This window comes from Balaenoptera acutorostrata, chromosome 11 (assembly GCF_949987535.1).
Source record: "Balaenoptera acutorostrata chromosome 11, mBalAcu1.1, whole genome shotgun sequence".
NCBI lineage: Eukaryota > Metazoa > Chordata > Mammalia > Artiodactyla > Balaenopteridae > Balaenoptera > Balaenoptera acutorostrata.
In genome coordinates this window covers 95697702-95716947 of record NC_080074.1, presented here as the reverse complement: position 1 = coordinate 95716947, position 19246 = coordinate 95697702, and the positions used below count along the sequence as shown (strand labels likewise).

The 19246-nt window shown below is 38.6% G+C and overlaps 1 pseudogene; it reads left to right on the top strand.

Annotated features, from left to right (window-relative positions):
* Positions 1-325: 325 nt before the first annotated feature.
* LOC114235757 (calcium load-activated calcium channel-like) lies at positions 326-935 on the top strand (annotated as a pseudogene).
* The last annotated feature ends 18311 nt before the right edge of the window (positions 936-19246 follow it).

Sequence of the window (19246 nt, the reverse complement as noted above, 5' to 3'; positions counted from 1 at the left end):
AAAAAAAAAAAAAAAACTGTTCCATGAGTGTAAATGATTTGAGTCCTGTGAGTCTTTTCAGCAATCGGTATCAGAACTCCTCAGGTAATTAATGAACAGAGCAGGGGGGACAGGAAGGCACAAAGAAGATCTCTGAAGGGCAAACATTTATTTTTTCAGCTTTTACTGAATGTTTATAGTTGCAAAAATCTCACTTAGCAATTGACAGACAAAAACGACTCAGGACTCTGTGATCCTGAAATCTAGGGAGTCGTTTTTTCTTCTCTTTTCCTGGCTTTTCAAGAGCTTCCCCCCCTCCCCCCGGGGGCTGGGAGTGTAGAGACAAAAGCCTCAGATGAACGCCCGGTTCGGGGACACACTGCTCATCATCTTTGTCTTCTTGTGCCTCCTATTCTCACCAAGGGAGTAACCGGGGTCCTGGTTTACAGGACAGACAAGTACAGGAGACTGAAGGCAGAAGTGGAAAAACAGGGTAAAAAACTGGAAAGAAGAAAGAAACAGTAAGAGTCAGCTGGTAGAAAGAAAGAAACAAAGAAAGAAACAAGGAAAGGAAGAAAGGAAGAAAGAAAGGAAGGATAGAGAAAATGGGCAAGAAGAGAAACTGAAGAATAACAACAGAGATGGTCTGAATGAAATCCATGTTTGCAATTGGCATTTGTTTTACTGCCCAAATGGGAATGTTCAGTTCCATATTTGATGGTAGAATGGTGACAAAGGTCCCCTTTCATCCTCCTTTCCCACATCCAAGGACTATCTCACGGAAGTCTGCTGGAGGATGACAACACAGACTGTTCCTTCATCTTCCTGTGTATTCTCTCTACCATGTAATTGGACGGAACATCCAGAAGATTCTCAGCCTTGCCCCTTCACAAGCTGCCACCAAGCAGGCAGGTGGATTTCTTGGCCCTCCACCTCTTTCTGGTAAATTCTTTTGAAATCAAGAAGAACCCTATAATTCCTGTCATCAGACTGGCAACTACTTTGTAGCAAGAGCCATAGGCAGCCTTAACATTTGGGCCACTTTCTAGTTTTGAGTTATTTCTAGACTTTTTGGTATGATTCCAATGAGAATGGCACCTAAGAAATATGATAGTGCTTTTAGTCATAGATTATTTTTTTTTAAACAAGTGTGTTAACTACATAAACTTGGGCGATGTTTATATAATGAGAAACAAAATCTTGTTTTGCTTATATGAATATTTCCTGTGGGACCGACTCTCAAGTATGTGCTGTGTGCTATGTATCGTGGAAGTTGGCTCTCCATGAGCATTTAGAGATCTGGAAGAAAAACTGGGTTTCTGTAACTCTTAATTGGAACTGTTTATTGTATTTTTTTCAAGGCAAATGTATGACCTGAGATAAATAAAGAGACCAAAATTTTAGCTATTTCATCTACAAGAAGACATCTGTTTTGATTTATTTCTGGGTACACATTTTTAGTAATCTGAGCATAAGGGTGAACATTGGCCACAAAGGGGCAATGTTTTAAATCTTTTGTCTTACCATACTTGCCTCATATGCTCAGTATATAGAATTGTCCTATTATAAGAATAGGAAAGTAGGAGAAGAAAGGAAAGTAATGACTCATGGGAGTATAAAAATGAGGGTCCTAAGCAGTTCCCTTCATACCCAAATACAATCTATTGGATCCTGGGGAGGCATTCTTTGTCCTCCCTGGAGGCAAGGTCATAGTTATATGTGGTTAATCTTGTGGAGCTTCCTTTTAGTCACAATGGCCTTCAGTTCCTGCCATGATCCTTTGTAAAGGATAAGAGGATGCTTATACCATAATCTTCCCCTTCTAATCCATGGAATTGGAAATCCTATATGGAGTCATAATGCTAGTAATAAATATACACATTTATCAGTTAAAAAAAAAGACTCAGACATGAAATTATCCTTCAAGAATTCAGATGCTCGTTAATAACTCATTACTAACTACTCAGAAAGAGTAAAATGTAACCAAGCTAATAGAGGGGAAAAGGCAAAATAATAAAAGTGGTTCAATACAAAAGAAGTCAAGAAAGGAAAGAAAAAGGAGTACAGGATAAGTGAAATAAATAGAAAAGAAGTAGTGAGATAGAATAATAAAACTCAAAATATACCCATAATTAGATTAAATGTAAATGGTCTAAATGCTTTAATTTTTTTCAAAAATATGTTTTTAGGATGGATTTAAAGATAGCAACTATATACTACTAACAACTAACACATGTAAAATATAAGGTTACGTATATCCTCTCCCCAGTGATCCCACCTCCCAGTATTCATGGCCTTTTCTAGTCTCCCCTCCTTGAATCTGGGATGAATTTGTGGCTTGCTTTGAGCAATAAAATGTAATATAAGTGATGCTTTGTGACTTCCAAGGGTAGGTCAAAATAAGCCTTGTATCATGTACCTAATTTCTTAGAAAATATGATCTGGGGAAAGATAGTCACCATGTAAGAAGTATAAATACTCTAAAATTACCATGCTTTCAGAAATATAGATTGAAAGGAACTGTACCCAAGTAATATACCCAATAAGCCTCATCTGTACCTGGACGTAATTCAGATAATGAGATCCTGGACTTCAGGAAGGAACTTAATGCCACAGTGGAATGAGACTTTGGGGGCCTCGATGGATAGATTCATGTGGAAGGGACAGAAACCACTGCAGGCCAGAGAGCACCTGTGTGTGGTAACCAGCTTTTCAATAATAGCCCTTAGTGAATCCCACTTTCCAGTACTTGCACTCTTGTGCAGCCTCATCCTCCTTGATTCTGAGCCAACCCTCTAACTCACTTTGGACTAACAGAATACAGCAGAGTCAGTGCTACATGACTTCCATAGCCAGGTCACAGGAAGCCTGCAGCTTCTGCCTTAGTCTCTTGGAACATGCCCCTGGGAGAAGCCAGCCACCATGCAAGAAATCCAACTACTCTGAGCTTGACATGCTGTGAGAAAGCCTGAGCTAGCCACATAGAGAGGTCCTATGAAGAAAGAGTGATGACTGATCATCCCTCAGCTACTTCACCCACTCCAGCTGAGAGGTCAAACAAGTGAGGGAAGAAGATATTTTGGACGTCCAGCCAAATCAAGCCCACACATGATTCCAGCATCAGTCACCATATGACTGCAGCTGCATGAGGGGCCCCCCTCCAAATGAGAACTACTGAGCTGAGCCACGAGAGATAATAACACATTGTTGTTTTAAGACCCTAAGGTTTGGGGTTTGTTATACATCAATAAATAACTGAAACAGGACTAAACGGTTTAAAATAAAGGGATGCAAAATAAATATACTACACAAATACTAGCCAAAAGCGGGTTGTTGTAACTATATTAACATCAGACAAAGTAGACAAAATGTGAAAATATTTACTATACATTAAGAGGAAACTTTCACAATGATAAAAGATTTATTAATTCACTAGGAAGATAAAAATTTTATATGTGTACACCTGATAACACATCCTCGAAGTATATAAAGTTAAAAGTAATAGAACTTTAAGGAGAAACAGACAAATCCACAATCACCCTGGGCAACTTTAACAACCTCTCTCATTAGCTATAGATTAAGCAGAGGAAAACTATCATTAAGGATAGAAGATAACAGGATCATACACGATGATAAAGTGAGGTTTATCTCAGGAATGCAAGGATTCTCCAATATATGCAAATCAATCAATGTGATAAACCATATTAACAAGTGAAGGAGAAAAACCATATGATCATCTCAATAGATGCAGAAAAAGCTTTGACAAAATTCAACACCCATTTCTGATAAAAAAAAACTCTCCAGAAAGTAGGCATAGAGGGAACCTACCTCAACATAATAAAGGCCATGTATGACAAACCCACAGACAACATCATTCTCAATGGTGAAAAACTGAAACCATTTCCTCTAAGATCAGGAACAAGACAAGGTTGTCCACTCTCACCACTATTATTCAACATAATTTTGGAAGTTTTAGCCACAGCAATCAGAGAAGAAAAAGAAATAAAAGGAATCCAAATCAGAAAAGAAGAAGTAAGGCTGTCACTGTTTGCAGATGACATGATACTATACATAGAGAATCCTAAAGATGCTATCAGAAAACTACTGGAGCTAATCAATGAATTTGGTAAAGTAGCAGGATACAAAATTAATGCACAGAAAACTCCTGCATTCCTACATACTAATGATGAAAAATCTGAAAGAGAAATTAAGGAAATGCTCTCATTTACCATTGCAAAAAAAGGAATAAAATACCTAGGAATAAACCTCCTTAGGGAGACAAAAGACCTGTATGCAGAAAACTATAAGACACTGATGAAAGACATTAAAGATGATACCAACAGAGGGAGAGATATACCATATTCTTGGATTGGAAGAATCAACATTGTGAAAATGACTATAATACCCAAAGCAATCTACAGATTCAATGCAATCTCTATCAAATTACCAATGGCATTTTTCACAGAACTAGAACAAAAAATTTCACAATTTGTATGGAAACACATAAGACTCCGAATAGCCAAAGCAATCTTGAGAAAGAAAAATGGAGCTGGAGGAATCAGGCTCCTGGACTTCAGACTATACTACAAAGCTACGGTAATCAAGACAGTATGGTACTGGCTCAAAAAACAGAAATATAGATCAATGGAACAGGATAGAAAGCTCAGAGATAAACCCACGCACATACAGTCACCTTATTTTTGATAAAGGAGGCAAGAATTTACAATGGAGAAAAGACAGCCTCTTCAATAAGTGGTGCTGGGAAAACTGGACAGTTACATGTAAAAGAATGGAATTAGAACACTCCCTAACACCACACAAAAATAAACTCAAAATGGATTAAAGACCTAAATGTCAGGCCAGACACTATAAAACTCTTAGAGGAAAACATAGGCAGAACACTCTATGACATAAATCACAGCAAGATCCTTTTTGACACACCTCCTAGAGAAATGGAAATAAAAACAAAAATAAACAAATGGGACCTAATGAAACTTAAAAGTTAATGAAAACAAAAATAAACAAATGGGACCTAATGAAACTTAAAGTTTGCTGTGCAAAGTTCCTTTGCACAGCAAGGGAAGTCATAAACAAGACAATAAGACAACCCTCAGAATGGGAGAAAAGACTTGCAAATGAATCATCAGACAAAGGACTAATCTTCAAGATATATAAACAGCTCATTCAGCTCAATATTAAAAAAAACAACCCAATCCAAAAATGGGCAGAAGACCTAAATAGACATTTCTCCAAAGACATACAGATGGCCAAGAAGCACATGAAAACCTGCTCAACATCACTAATTATTAGAGAAATGAACATCAAAACTACAATGAGGTATCACCTCCCACCAGTTAGAATGGGCATCATCAGAAAATCTACAAACAACAAATGCTGGAGAGGGTGTGGAGAAAAGGGAACCCTCTTGCACTGTTGGTGGGAATATAAATTGATACAGCCACTATGGAGAACAATATGGAGGTTCCTTAAAAAACTAAAAATAGAATTACCATATGACCCAGCAATCACACTACTGGGCATATACCCAGAGAAAAACATAATTCAAAAAGACACATGCACCCCAATGTTCATTGCAGCACTATTTACAATAGCCAGATCATGGAAGCAACCTAAATGCCCATCGACAGATGAATGGATAAAGAAGTTGTGGTACATATATACAATGGAATATTACTCAGCCATATAAAGGAACGAAATTGGGTCATTTGTAGAGACGTGGATGGATCTAGAGACTGTCATACAGAGTGAAGTAAGTCAGAAAGTGAAAAACAAGTATCGTATATTAATGCATATATGTGGAACCTAGGAAATGGTACAGATGAACCGTTTTGCAGAGTAGAAATCGAGACACAGAAGTAGAGAAAAAAAACGTATGGACACCAAGCGGGGAAAGTGGCGGGGAGGTGGGGGTGGTGGTGGGATGAACTGGGAGATTGGGACTGACATGTATACACTGATGTGTATAAAATGGATGACTAAGAAGAAAAAAAATAAGTAAAAAATAAACATAAGGGGCTTCCCTGGTGGCGCAGTGGTTGAGAATCTGCCTGCTAATGCAGGGCACACGGGTTCGAGCCCTGGTCTGGGAGGATCCCACATGCCGCAGAGCAACTGGGCCCGTGAGTCACAATTACTGAGCCTGCGCGTCTGGAGCCTGTGCTCCGCAACAAGAGAGGCCGCGACAGTGAGAGGCCTGCGCACCGTGATGAAGAGTGGCCCCCACTTGCCACAACTAGAGAAAGCCCTAGCACAGAAACGAAGACCCAACACAGCCATAAATAAATAAATAAATAAATATTTAAAAAAATAAATAAATAAATAAACATTAAAAAAACACAATCAAATACTAAATAAAAAAAAAAGAAGATAACATAAGAAGACTTTGTGTCTTTGGAGTAGGAAAGATGTCTTTAACAGGACACATATAGTATTATTACTTAAAGAGAAATTTATTACATTGGATTATATTAAAATTAAGGACTTTTATTCATCTAATAAACCATTAAGAAAGTGAAAAAGAAAGGCACAGAGTGAAAGAAAGTATTACATCATATGTAAGTGACAAAGGACTTGTATCCTGAATTTATAAGGACCCTCTACAAATTCAATAACAATAAAAAGACAATCAGGTACAAAAGAGACTTGAAGAGGTTCTACATAGAAGAAGATTTCCAAATATATGAAAATGTGCTCAAACTCATTCATCATCAGGAAAATGAAAATTAAATCCACAATGAAATGCTCTGACACCTCCACCAAAATGGCTAAAATGTAAGTCTGTTAATACCATAATGTTGCCATGGATATGGAGCAACTGGAACTCTCATACACTGCTAATGGGTTCTAAATTGGTACTACTACTTTTAAAAAGAGTTTGACATTGTCCACAAGATTTATAATAAACATAGTCTTTGAACCAGAAATGTCATCCTCAGGTATTTTGCCAAGGAGAGAAAAATATATATATATGTATATATACCAAAATACATGAGTGAGAATGTTAACAGCCACATTATTCAAATTGGCCAAATACTGTAAATTCATAGACATTCTACAAAAGAATTGGTTTACTATTTTTAAGTGCCAAGGTCAGAAAAATTGAGGAAAAACTGAACAGCTGTTGATTGAAAGACATTAATGCAAAGTGTGATCCTGGGTCAAATGAATGCCCTTATTAATATAGTACAGCCATTAACTTCCTTAACTTTTCCATTGCCATTGTTTTAGTTCAGACCCTCAAAATATTTCACTTGGAGCAGCCTTCTAACTATTCTCTCCACTTCACCTTCATATTTTACTCAGAGTGGGCTTTATAAATGCAAATCTAATGAAAACATTATTATTATTCCCAAACACAAAACTTTTCTCTGTCCCATTACCTATAAGATAAAGTCTGACCCCTCACTTGTTTCACCTAGTCCCCACCCTGCTAGCCAAGATCAGCAAAGCTGCCTACCTGACTCACAGTTAACCACAGGCAAATGCGAGAGCCCAGCTGTAACCAGAACAACTGCCCAGCTGAGCACAACCTTCATTGCTGACCCACAAAACTGTGAGCTAAATAAATGGGCGGTTTTTAGCTAAAAAGTTTTGGAGTGGTTGGAATGGAACAATACCTAACTGCTACAATTCCTTTTTAATCACCTGAGAAAGGATCCTGAGTCTCTCTGAAAAGCTACTTTGGTAGTGAGTACAAAATTCAACCTCATATTTTTTTGCCTTGTAAAACCGCCCAGGAACAGGTGGAGGGGTATGTGAGTTAAGGCATCTGCCGGAGGTTCAAAATTTAGGGGGATGCCTAAGAGCTCAGTAACTGAGATAATACTTTGAGGCAACATCTTTAAATTTAAAATAATGAAAAAAATGCATACTAAACAAAACATCAAAATTTTAAATAAAATCTAGAGCAGACAACAACACAACTGCAATTTCTACTTAACATCTGATTGAAATATAGGAGTAAGAGTAGTCAAGAAATTTTTAAATGGGATTAAGGAGAAAATGGGAAGAACTGATTATTTCTCAGACTATTTAACATGAAACACTTGATTATAAACTGACATTCTCTGTAACATTAAACATGTTTCACTGAAAAATATGATTGACGGTAATAATACACAACCCTCCCCTTTGTTCCCCCTCCATCTGATTGATGGACTTCACATCATTTGAGGGACAGAAAGGACAGCCATTGAGACTCGCCACAGATGGAGTTTGCAATGCTAGTAAAAACCAACTTAAATTTAGACATTGCTTTCGGCTTCAACACAGACAAGAATACATTAAAGAACCTTTAAAAGAGGCTGATAAGATATGTTCGTCTTTAAGCTTTATAACCAAATGTTTTTAATGGTCTCGCTACACTTTTACTAACATTAAAATAAAAACTCGAAGAACTATCCCTGATTACTTTTCCTAAATGGATTTGAAGCAAGTGAATGGGGAAAATGTATTTACTTATTACGCAACACATTTGTTCTTAATGCAGCCTCTTACATATTTGTGCAAGTAATGGAATTTAAATTTCTCTCATGATTAGTCTTGGGCCCTGTCTATCCCTTGAACTGGAAAGACTCTGACATCTGTGTTCTTAAGAGGGACCTTAAATAATGAATAAGAATCTCCAAACAATTCAGCTGGAGTAAACTATATTGAGATAGTAAAAATAAAGAAGAAATTTTAAATATATTTAATTGGAATGTAGAGAAATATCCAACTTAAATAGCGAAAAAGTGCACCATAATTACTGCTGCACTGCAGTCATTTCTGCATTTCCCATGTTTCTTAAATAACTATCTTGTCTGATAACACACGATATAAAGAGCAATTATGAAAAACAGACATAAATACTGTGTTTCTTTGAGACTTGAAACAACTATAATAATGTTGGGTGCTCTAGGATACGAACTTATTACTGCTTCTGAACCATCCTTCACTCATCTGCAAATATGTGTATGCCTCAAATATTACAGATGACTGTGCCACCCATTTGATTAAAATGAGGAATATCTTCCTCTTATTAGTAAAAGGCAAAGGCAAAAGAGAAGTTCTACCACTTGAATACATAAGAGAATAGCCAATCTTTGGCATAAGGAAAACATTTATTGAACTGATACCACACCAAGCGCTGTACACGCTCTAATCATCAAATTTGATCTTCACAATGTTGTGCAAAAGATAGTATTAACCCCTTTAACAGATGGGGTTTATGAAGCTGAAGTGAATTGACCAAGATCACAAAGATACGGAAGAATCTGGATTCCAACCCAGTCCTCTGGTTTTAGTCCTGTGATCTTCCTAGAGGACCAAGGAGAATGATTCCCATTCTCCCACAGTAGAGTCCAGCTGAAGTTCTGAGCCCCTTTTGTTTCTTCAGTGTGAGGGATGTGATAGTGACTGAGAGGAATTGAATAGATTAATCTCATTGATGGTCCCAGTTCTTTGCCTCCCCTGTATCAATGCCACTTTGCCAGATGAGTGTACATTTCTCATGGTTTTGCCATGTCACTTGCTTTGGCTAATGGGACGTTAGCAGATCTGACACATGTATAACCGTGAAAAAGGGTTCTGCTCTTATGCTTCTGCTGCTGGCACAAGAACATACCTGGGCTGGCCTGCTGGAGCATGAGAGCCTAGGGGGTCCAGTTGCCTCAGTTAACAGTCAGCTGAGGAACTTCCCTGGGGGCGCAGTGGTTAAGAATCTGCCTGCTGTCAGTTACAGAAAGACAGAGAAGATGAAAAGGCAGAGGGCTATGTACCAGATGAAGGAACAAGAAAAAACCCCAGAAAAACAACTAAATGAAGTGGAGATAGGCAACCTTCCAGAAAAAGAATTCAGAATAATGATAGTGAAGATGATCCAGGACCTCGGAATAAGAATGGAGGCAAAGATTGAGAAGATGCAAGAAATGATTAACAAAGACCTAGAAGAATTAAAGAACAAACAAACAGAGATGACCAATACAATAACTGAAATGAAAACTACACTAGAAGGAATCAATAGCAGAATAACTGAGGCAGAAGAACGGATAAGTGACCTGGAAGACAGAATGGTGGAATTCACTGCTGCAGAACAGACTAAAGAAAAACAAATGAAAAGAAATGAAGACAGCCTAAGAGACCTCTGGGACAACATTAAACGCAACAACATACACATTATAGGGGTCCCAGAAGGAGAAGAGAGAGAGAAAGGACCAGAGAAAATATTTGAAGAGATTATAGTCGAAAACTTCCCTAACATGGGAAAGGAAATAGCCACCCAAGTCCAGGAAGCGCAGAGAGTCCCATACAGAATAAACCCAAGGAGAAACACGCCGAGACACATAGTAATCAAAGTGGCAAAAATTAAAGACAAAGAAAAATTACTGAAAGCAGCAAGGGAAAAACGACAAATAACATACAAGGGAACTCCCATAAGGTTATCAGCTGATTTCTCAGCAGAAACTCTGCAAGCCAGAAGGGAGTGGCATGATATACTTAAAGTGATGAAAGGGAAGAACCTACAACCAAGATTACTCTACCCGGCAAGGATCTCATTCAGATTCGATGGAGAAATCAAAAGCTTTACAGACAAGCAAAAGCTAAGAGAATTCAGCACCACCAAACCAGCTCTACAACAAATGCTAAAGGAACTTCTCTAAGTGGGAAACACAAGAGAAGAAAAGGACCTACAAAAACAAACCCAAAACAATTAAGAAAATGGTCATAGGAACATACATATCGATAATTACCTTAAATGTGAATGGATTAAATGCCCCAACCAAAAGACATAGACTGGCTGAATGGATACAAAAACAAGACCCATATATATGCTGTCTACAAGAGACCCACTTCAGACCTAGGGACACATACAGACTGAAAGTGAGGGGATGGTAAAAGATATTCCATGCAAATGGAAATCAAAAGAAACCTGGAGTAGCTATACTCATATCAGATAAAATAGACTTTAAAATAAAGAATGTTACAAGAGACAAGGAAGGACACTACATAATGATCCAGGGATCAATCCAAGAAGAAGATATAACAATTATAAATATATATGCACCCAACATAGGAGCACCTCAATACATAAGGCAACTGCTAACAGCTATAAAAGAGGAAATCGACAGTAACACAATAATAGTGGGGGACTTTAACACCTCACTTACACCAATGGACAGATCATCCAAAATGAAAATAAATAAGGAAACAGAAGCTTTAAATGACACAATAGACCAGATAGATTTAATTGATATATATAGGACATTCCATCCAAAAACGGCAGATTACACGTTCTTCTCAAGTGCGCATGGAACATTCTCCAGGATAGATCACATCTTGGGTCACAAATCAAGCCTCAGTAAATTTAAGAAAATTGAAATCATATCAAGCATCTTTTCGGACCACAACGCTATGAGATTAGAAATGAATTACAGGGAAAAAAACGTAAAAAAGACAAACACATGGAGGCTAAACAATACGTTACTAAATAACCAAGAGGTCACTGAAGAAATCAAACAGGAAATAAAAAAATACCTAGAGACAAATGACAATGAAAACACGACGACCCAAAACCTATGGGATGCAGCAAAAGCGGTTCTAAGAGGGAAGTTTATAGCTATACAAGCCTACCTAAAGAAACAAGAAAAATCTCAAGTAAACAATCTAACCTTACACCTAAAGAAACTAGAGAAAGAAGAACAAACAAAACCCAAAGTTAGCAGAAGGAAAGAAATCATAAAGATCAGAGCAGAAATAAATGAAATAGAAACAAAGAAAACAATAGCAAAGATCAATAAAACTAAAAGTTGGTTCTTTGAGAAGATAAACAAAATTGATAAGCCATTAGCCAGACTCATCAAGAAAAAGAGGGAGAGGACTCAAATCAATAAAATCAGAAACGAAAAAGGAGAAGTTACAACAGACACCGCAGAAATACAAAACATCCTAAGAGACTACTACAAGCAACTTTATGCCAATAAAATGGACAACCTGGAAGAAATGGACAAATTCTTAGAAAGGTATAACCTTCCAAGACTGAATCAGGAAGAAACAGAAAATATGAACAGACCAATCACAAGTAATGAAATTGAAACTGTGATTAAAAATCTTCCAACAAACAAAAGTCCAGGACCAGATGGCTTCACAGGTGAATTCTATCAAACATTTAGAGAAGAGCTAACACCCATCCTTCTCAAACTCTTCCAAAAAATTGCAGAAGAAGGAACACTCCCAAACTCATTCTATGAGGCCACCATCACCCTGATACCAAAACCAGACAAAGACACTACAAAAAAAGAAAATTACAGACCAATATCACTGATGAATATAGATGCAAAAATCCTCAACAAAATACTAGCAAACAGAATCCAACAACACATTAAAAGGATCATACACCACGATCAAGTGGGATTTATCCCAGGGATGCAAGGATTCTTCAATATACGCAAATCAATCAATGTGATACACCATATTAACAAATTGAAGAATAAAAACCATATGATCATCTCAATAGATGCAGAAAAAGCTTTTGACAAAATTCAACACCCATTTCTGATAAAAACTCTCCAGAAAGTGGGCATAGAGGGAACCTACCTCAACATAATAAAGGCCATATATGACAAACCCACAGCAAACATCATTCTCAATGGTGAAAAACTGAAAGCATTTCCTCTAAGATCAGGAACGAGACAAGGATGTCCACTCTCACCACTATTATTCAACATAGTTCTGGAAGTCCTAGCCACGGCAATCAGAGAAGAAAAAGAAATAAAAGGAATACAAATTGGAAAAGAAGAAGTAAAACTGTCACTGTTTGCGGATGACATGATACTATACATAGAGAATCCTAAAACTGCCACCAGAAAACTTCTAGAGCTAATTAATGAATATGGTAAAGTTGCAGGTTACAAAATTAATGCACAGAAATCTCTTGCATTCCTATACACTAATGATGAAAAATCTGAAAGAGAAATTATGGAAACACTCCCATTTACCATTGCAACAAAAAGAATAAAATACCTAGGAATAAACCTACCTAGGGAGACAAAAGACCTGTATGCAGAAAACTATAAGACACTGATGAAAGAAATTAAAGATGATACAAATAGATGGAGAGATATACCATGTTCTTGGATTGGAAGAATCAACATTGTGAAAATGAGTATACTACCCAAAGCAATCTACAGATTCAATGCAATCCCTATCAAATTACCAATGGCATTTTTTACGGAGCTAGAACAAATCATCTTAAAATTTGTATGGAGACACAAAAGACCCCGAATAGCCAAAGCAGTCTTGAGGCAAAAAAATGGAGCTCGAGGAATCAGACTCCCTGACTTCAGACTATACTACAAAGCTACAGTAATCAAGACAATATGGTACTGGCACAAAAACAGAAACATAGATCAATGGAACAAGATAGAAAGCCCAGAGATTAACCCACGCACCTATGGTCAACTAATCTATGACAAAGGAGGCAAAGATATACAATGGAGAAAAGACAGTCTCTTCAATAAGTGGTGCTGGGAAAACTGGACAGCTACATGTAAAAGAATGAAATTAGAATACTCCCTAACACCATACACAAAAATAAACTCAAAATGGATTAGAGACCTAAATATAAGACTGGACACTATAAAACTCTTAGAGGAAAACATAGGAAGAACACTCTTTGACATAAATCACAGCAAGATCTTTTTTGATCCACCTCCTAGAGTAATGGAAATAAAAACAAAAATAAACAAGTGGGACCTAATGAAACTTCAAAGCTTTTGCACAGCAAAGGAAACCATAAACAAGACAAAAAGACAACCCTCAGAATGGGAGAAAATATTTGCAAATGAATCAACTGACAAAGGATTAATCTCCAAAATATATAAACAGCTCATTCAGCTCAATATCAAAGAAACAAACACCCCAATCCAAAAATGGGCAGAAGACCTAAATAGACATTTCTCCAAAGAAGACATACAGACGGCCACGAAGCACATGAAAAGATGCTCAACATCACTAATTATTAGAGAAATGCAAATCAAAACTACAATGAGGTATCACCTCACTCCAGTAAGAATGGGCATCATCAGAAAATCTACAAACAACAAATGCTGGAGAGGGTGTGGAGAAAAGGGAACCCTCTTGCACTGTTGGTGGGAATGTAAATTGATACAGCCACTATGGAGAACAATATGGAGGTTCCTTAAAAAACTAAAAATAGAATTACCATATGACCCAGCAATCCCACTACTGGGCATATACCCAGAGAAAACCGTAATTCAAAAGGACACATGCACCCGAATGTTCATTGCAGCACTATTTACAATAGCCAGGTCATGGAAGCAACCTAAATGCCCATCAACAGACGAATGGCTAAAGAAAATGTGGTACATATATACAATGGAATATTACTCAGCCATAAAAAGGAACGAAATTGAGTCATTTGTTGAGACATGGATGGATCTAGAGACTGTCATACAGAGTGAAGTAAGTCAGAAAGAGAAAAACAAATATCGTATATTAATGCATGTATGTGGAACCTAGAAAAATGGTACAGATGAGCCAGTTTGCAGGGCAGAAGTTGAGACACAGATGTAGAGAATGGACATATGGACACCAAGGGGGGAAAACTGCGGTGAGGTGGGGATGGTGGTGTGCTGAATTGGGCGATTGGGATTGACATGTATACACTGATGTGTATAAAACTGATGCCTAATAAGAACCTGCAGTATAAAAGAACAAACAAAACAACTAATACTAAACTTTCATTGGGTTATTTGTATGGAAATATGTTAATATAAATGTTTCAGACATTACATGAAATTTCTAAAAATCTTATATTTGTATTTGTATGGAAATATGTATGGAAATATGTTAATATAAATGCTTCAGACATTACATGAAATTTCTAAAAATCTTATATTTGTATTTGTATGGAAATATGTATGGAAATATGTTAATATAAATGTTTCAGACATTACAGGAAACTTCTAAAAAAAAAAAAAAAAAAAAAAAAAAAGAATCTGCCTGCCAATGCAGGAGACATGGGTTCGATCCCTGGTCTGGGAAGATCCCACATGCGGTGGAGCAACTAAGCCCGTGCACCACAACTACTGAGCCTGCACTCTAGAGCCCGCGAGCCACAATTACTGAGCCCACGTGCCACAACTACCGAAGCCCGCGCACCTAGAGCCCGTGCTCTGCAACAAGAGAAGCCACCACAATGAGAAGCCCGCGCACCGCAACGAAGGGTAGCCCCCACTCACCGCAACTAGAGAAAGCCCGTGCACAGCAACGAAGACCCAATGCAGCCAAAAATAAATAAATTAATTAATTAATTTAAAGAAAAAAAAAGAAAACAGAAACAGGGTTACGTGCTAAAGAGTGACATGGAGAAGGGTTAACAGAGAGCGGCAGGTCAGGTGCACTGTCACTGAGGAAATAGCCGAGAAACAGACCAAATAGAGGACACACACACACACACACACACACACACACACTTATTTCAAGGAACTGGCTTCTGTGGTTGTGGGTATTAGCAACTCCAAAATCTGTAGGGCAAAGCAGCATGCTGGGTCAATCGGCCAGGAGCTGATGCTGCAGTCTTGAGAAAGAAGTTCTTCTTCCACAGGGAAACCTCAATTTTGCTCCTAAGCCTTTTCAACTGATTGGCTGAGGACCACCCACATTATTCAGGAAAATTTCCTTTTATTAAAGTTAACTGTTGTAAATATTTTTTTTATTTTTTATTTTTTTTTTTATTGATTAATTGATTGATTGATTGATTGCTATGTTGGGTCTTCGTTTCTGTGCTAGGGCCTTCCCTAGCTGTGGCAAGCGGGGGCCACTCCCCATCACGGTGCGCGGGCCTCTCACCATCGCGGCCCCCCCTGTTGCGGAGCACAGCTCCAGACGCGCAGGCTCAGCAACCGTGGCTCACGGGCCCAGCCGCTCCGCGGCATGTGGGATCCTCCCAGACCAGGGCCCGAACCCGCGTCCCCTGCATTAGCAGGCAGACTCCCAACCACCGCGCCACCAGGGAAGCCCTAACTGTTGTAAATATTAACTACAGCTACAAAATACCTTCACAGCAACACCTATATTAGTGTTTGCTTGACTAACTGGGCACTCTAGCCTAGCCAAGTTGACCATAAACTAACCATCACACTGAGGAAGCACAAATTACACTGAGATCTGGATGACAAGGCAGAGCCAACCATGTGAAGAACTGGGGAGGGACATTTTAGGCAGGAGGAAGAGCTAGTGTTAAGGCCCCAAGGCTGATATAATCTTACAACACTGTTGTGTACTGAATTTTTATGTGCCCCCCTCAAATTCATAGGTTGAAATCTAATCCACAATGTAATGGTATTTAGAGGTAGGGCCTTTCAGGGGTGAGTAGATCGTGAGGGTGGAGCCTTTATGAATGGAATTAGTGCCCTTAGAAGAGACCAGACAGCTAGCTCTCTCTCTCTCTGCTATGTGAAGATAAAATGAGAAGACAGCCATTGGTAAACCAGATAGAGGGCCTTCACCAAAACCTGACCATACCGCAGCCTGATCTCAGACTTCCAGCCTCCATAACTATGAGGAATAAATATGTGTTTTTTAAGTCACCCAGTCTATGGTCATTTTTACAGCAGCCCAAGCTGATAAGACGCACATCAAGAAGCAAATGGAAGGTCTGTACTAGAGTGCAGTGGCTGAGGAGGTAGAGATAAGTTAAGAGAAGCAGGAAGGCTATTTCAGGTAGGGCCTGTAGAACATTACTTGAAAATGCGTTTTATTCTAAGTACAATGAGAAGCCATTGGTAAGTTCTAAAAGGAAGTTACATCTGTTTGTTTTCTTTTTCTTTGATTTTTGGCTGCATTGGGTCTTCATTGCTGTGCGCAGGCTTTCTCTAGTTGCAGCAAGCAGGAGGCCACTCCTCGCTGCAGCACGTGGGCTTCTCATTGCGGTGCCTTCTCTTGTTGTGGAGCACGGGCTCTAGGCACGCAGGCTTCAGTAGTTGCAGCACGTAGGCTTCAGCAGTGGCAGCACGTGGGCTCAGTAGTTGTGGCTCCCAGGCTCTAGAGCGCAGGCTCAGCAGTTGTGGTGCATGGGCTCAGTTGCTCTACGGCATGTGGGATCCTCCCGGACCAGGGATCAAACCCGTGTTCCCTGCATTGGCAGGCGGATTCTCGACCACTGCGCCACCAGGGAAGTCCCTGGTTTTTGTTTTAAAGATTACTCACATTGCCAATGGAGAATTGATTATAGGCACACAAGAGTAGAACAGCCAAGTGATGATTTAGAAACCTGTTGAAGTTGTTCAAGCAAAAGATAATGCTAAATTGACTGTTCTGATTAGTTGAAGTGGGAAAGAAGTAGATGGATTCAGCTGTGTATTGGTGGTAGAACCCACGAGACTTGCTGGTGGTTAGGACACGGGAGTGGTGTGGTGGTGGGCATCAGCATACATGAGTTTGGAGTTCTTGTTTCCAGTCCAGCATGTAAGGGGCTTGGAAGTCATCATTCCATTCTAACAACAAAAAGCTGAACAAACTGAATGATCAACAGCTCTTCTTAGATCCAGCAGAGAAGTTAGGTCACAGAGCAAACTTCTGCCCCTCAGACTGGAGAGATAGACAAGTGAATATAGGCAATCACAACTTACCAGAGTAGAAACCTGTGAGCAGAAACTTCTGTAAGAACCAGTGCTGGGGTAGAAAATCTTAATTGTAATTGATCAGTTGAGGAGAGTCAGTGTGGACAAGTCTGAAAGTTAAAAACACCAAGGGAACCAGTCGTGAGGGGCCCCTCCACTTTTGAGTTTTACTGCCAGGAATTCTACCAGAGTGAATATTGGAAAAAAAATTCCCTTGTGCTTTTGGCAAAGGGATGGGGAAATAACCATTTTGAAATACTCAAGAAGATTCTATTCTTAACAAGGCCTTCTTCCAAGAGAAACTATTTAATCAGAGCCTAACCTGCTGGGGTTTTATCAGAGCCTAATTAACCTAGGAGAAGGGAAATAGCCAACTCTAGCCCGCTCTACCCATCCTGTCCCATTGTGGGGGCAGGGGGAGGGCTGAGAAGCACTGAGAAAGTTCCCAGTCCAGGGTACAGGATCAATAAAAGACGGAGACCTAATCACAGAACAAGAGAATGCTTCTCTGTCCCCAACAGCTTAGACCTGTTTACTGAAGTTCCATTTGCTCAGTACCTCATGTCCAGCTATGAAGAAAAAACTACAAAGCATACTAAAATGCAAAAACACAATTTGAAGAAACAGAACAAGCATCAGAACCAGACTGATATGGCAGCGATGTTGGAATTATCAGACAGGCGTTTTAAAACCTCTATGATAAATATAGTAAGGGTTGTAACAGGTAAAGCAGACAACATGCAAGAACTGGTTGACAATGTAACCAGAGGGATGGAAATTCTAAGAAAAAATCAAAAAGAAATGTTAGAGATCAAAAACACCATACCAAAAATGAAGAATGCCTTTGATGGGCTTATTAGTAGACTGGACATGGCTTGCAGATACATCAATACAGACTTCTAAGATGGAAAAGCAAAGAGAAAAAATCCTGAAAAACACAGAATAGAATGGAATATCCAAGAACTGTGGGACAACTACAAAAGACGTAACATACACATAATGGGAATACCAGAGGAGAAGAAAGACAAAAAGGAATAAAAGAAACATTTGCAGCAATAATGACCAAATTTCTCCAAATTAATGTCAGACATCAAACACAGATCCAGGAAGCTCACAGAACACCAAACTAGGTAAACACCCCCCAAATAATAAAGAATTACATCCAGTGTCACCTCAGAAACCACGCAAACGTGAAGAGAATGGAGTGAAATATTTAAAGTATTGAAATAAAAAAAAAACACCAATTTACCATTCTGTACTCTGTAAAATTATCCCTCAAAAGTGAAGCGGAAAAAAAGACTTTCTCAGACTAGCAAAAATTGAGAGAATTTGTTGCCAGTAAACCTGTCTTGTAAGATATGTTAAAAGAAGTTCTTCTGAGAAAAACGATACGCATCAGAAACTTGGATCTACATAAAGAAAGGAAGAGCACCAGAGAAGGAATAAATGAAAGTTTAAAAAAAAAAAACTTTTATTTTTCTTATCCTTAACAGAACAGATAACAGTTTGTTTAATAATAGCAACAATGTATTTAATCGTGTGTGTGTGTGTGTGTGTGTGTGTGTGTGTATGCTTGTATAAGCGAAATGAATGGCAGCAATGACACAAGATTTGGGAAAGAGAAG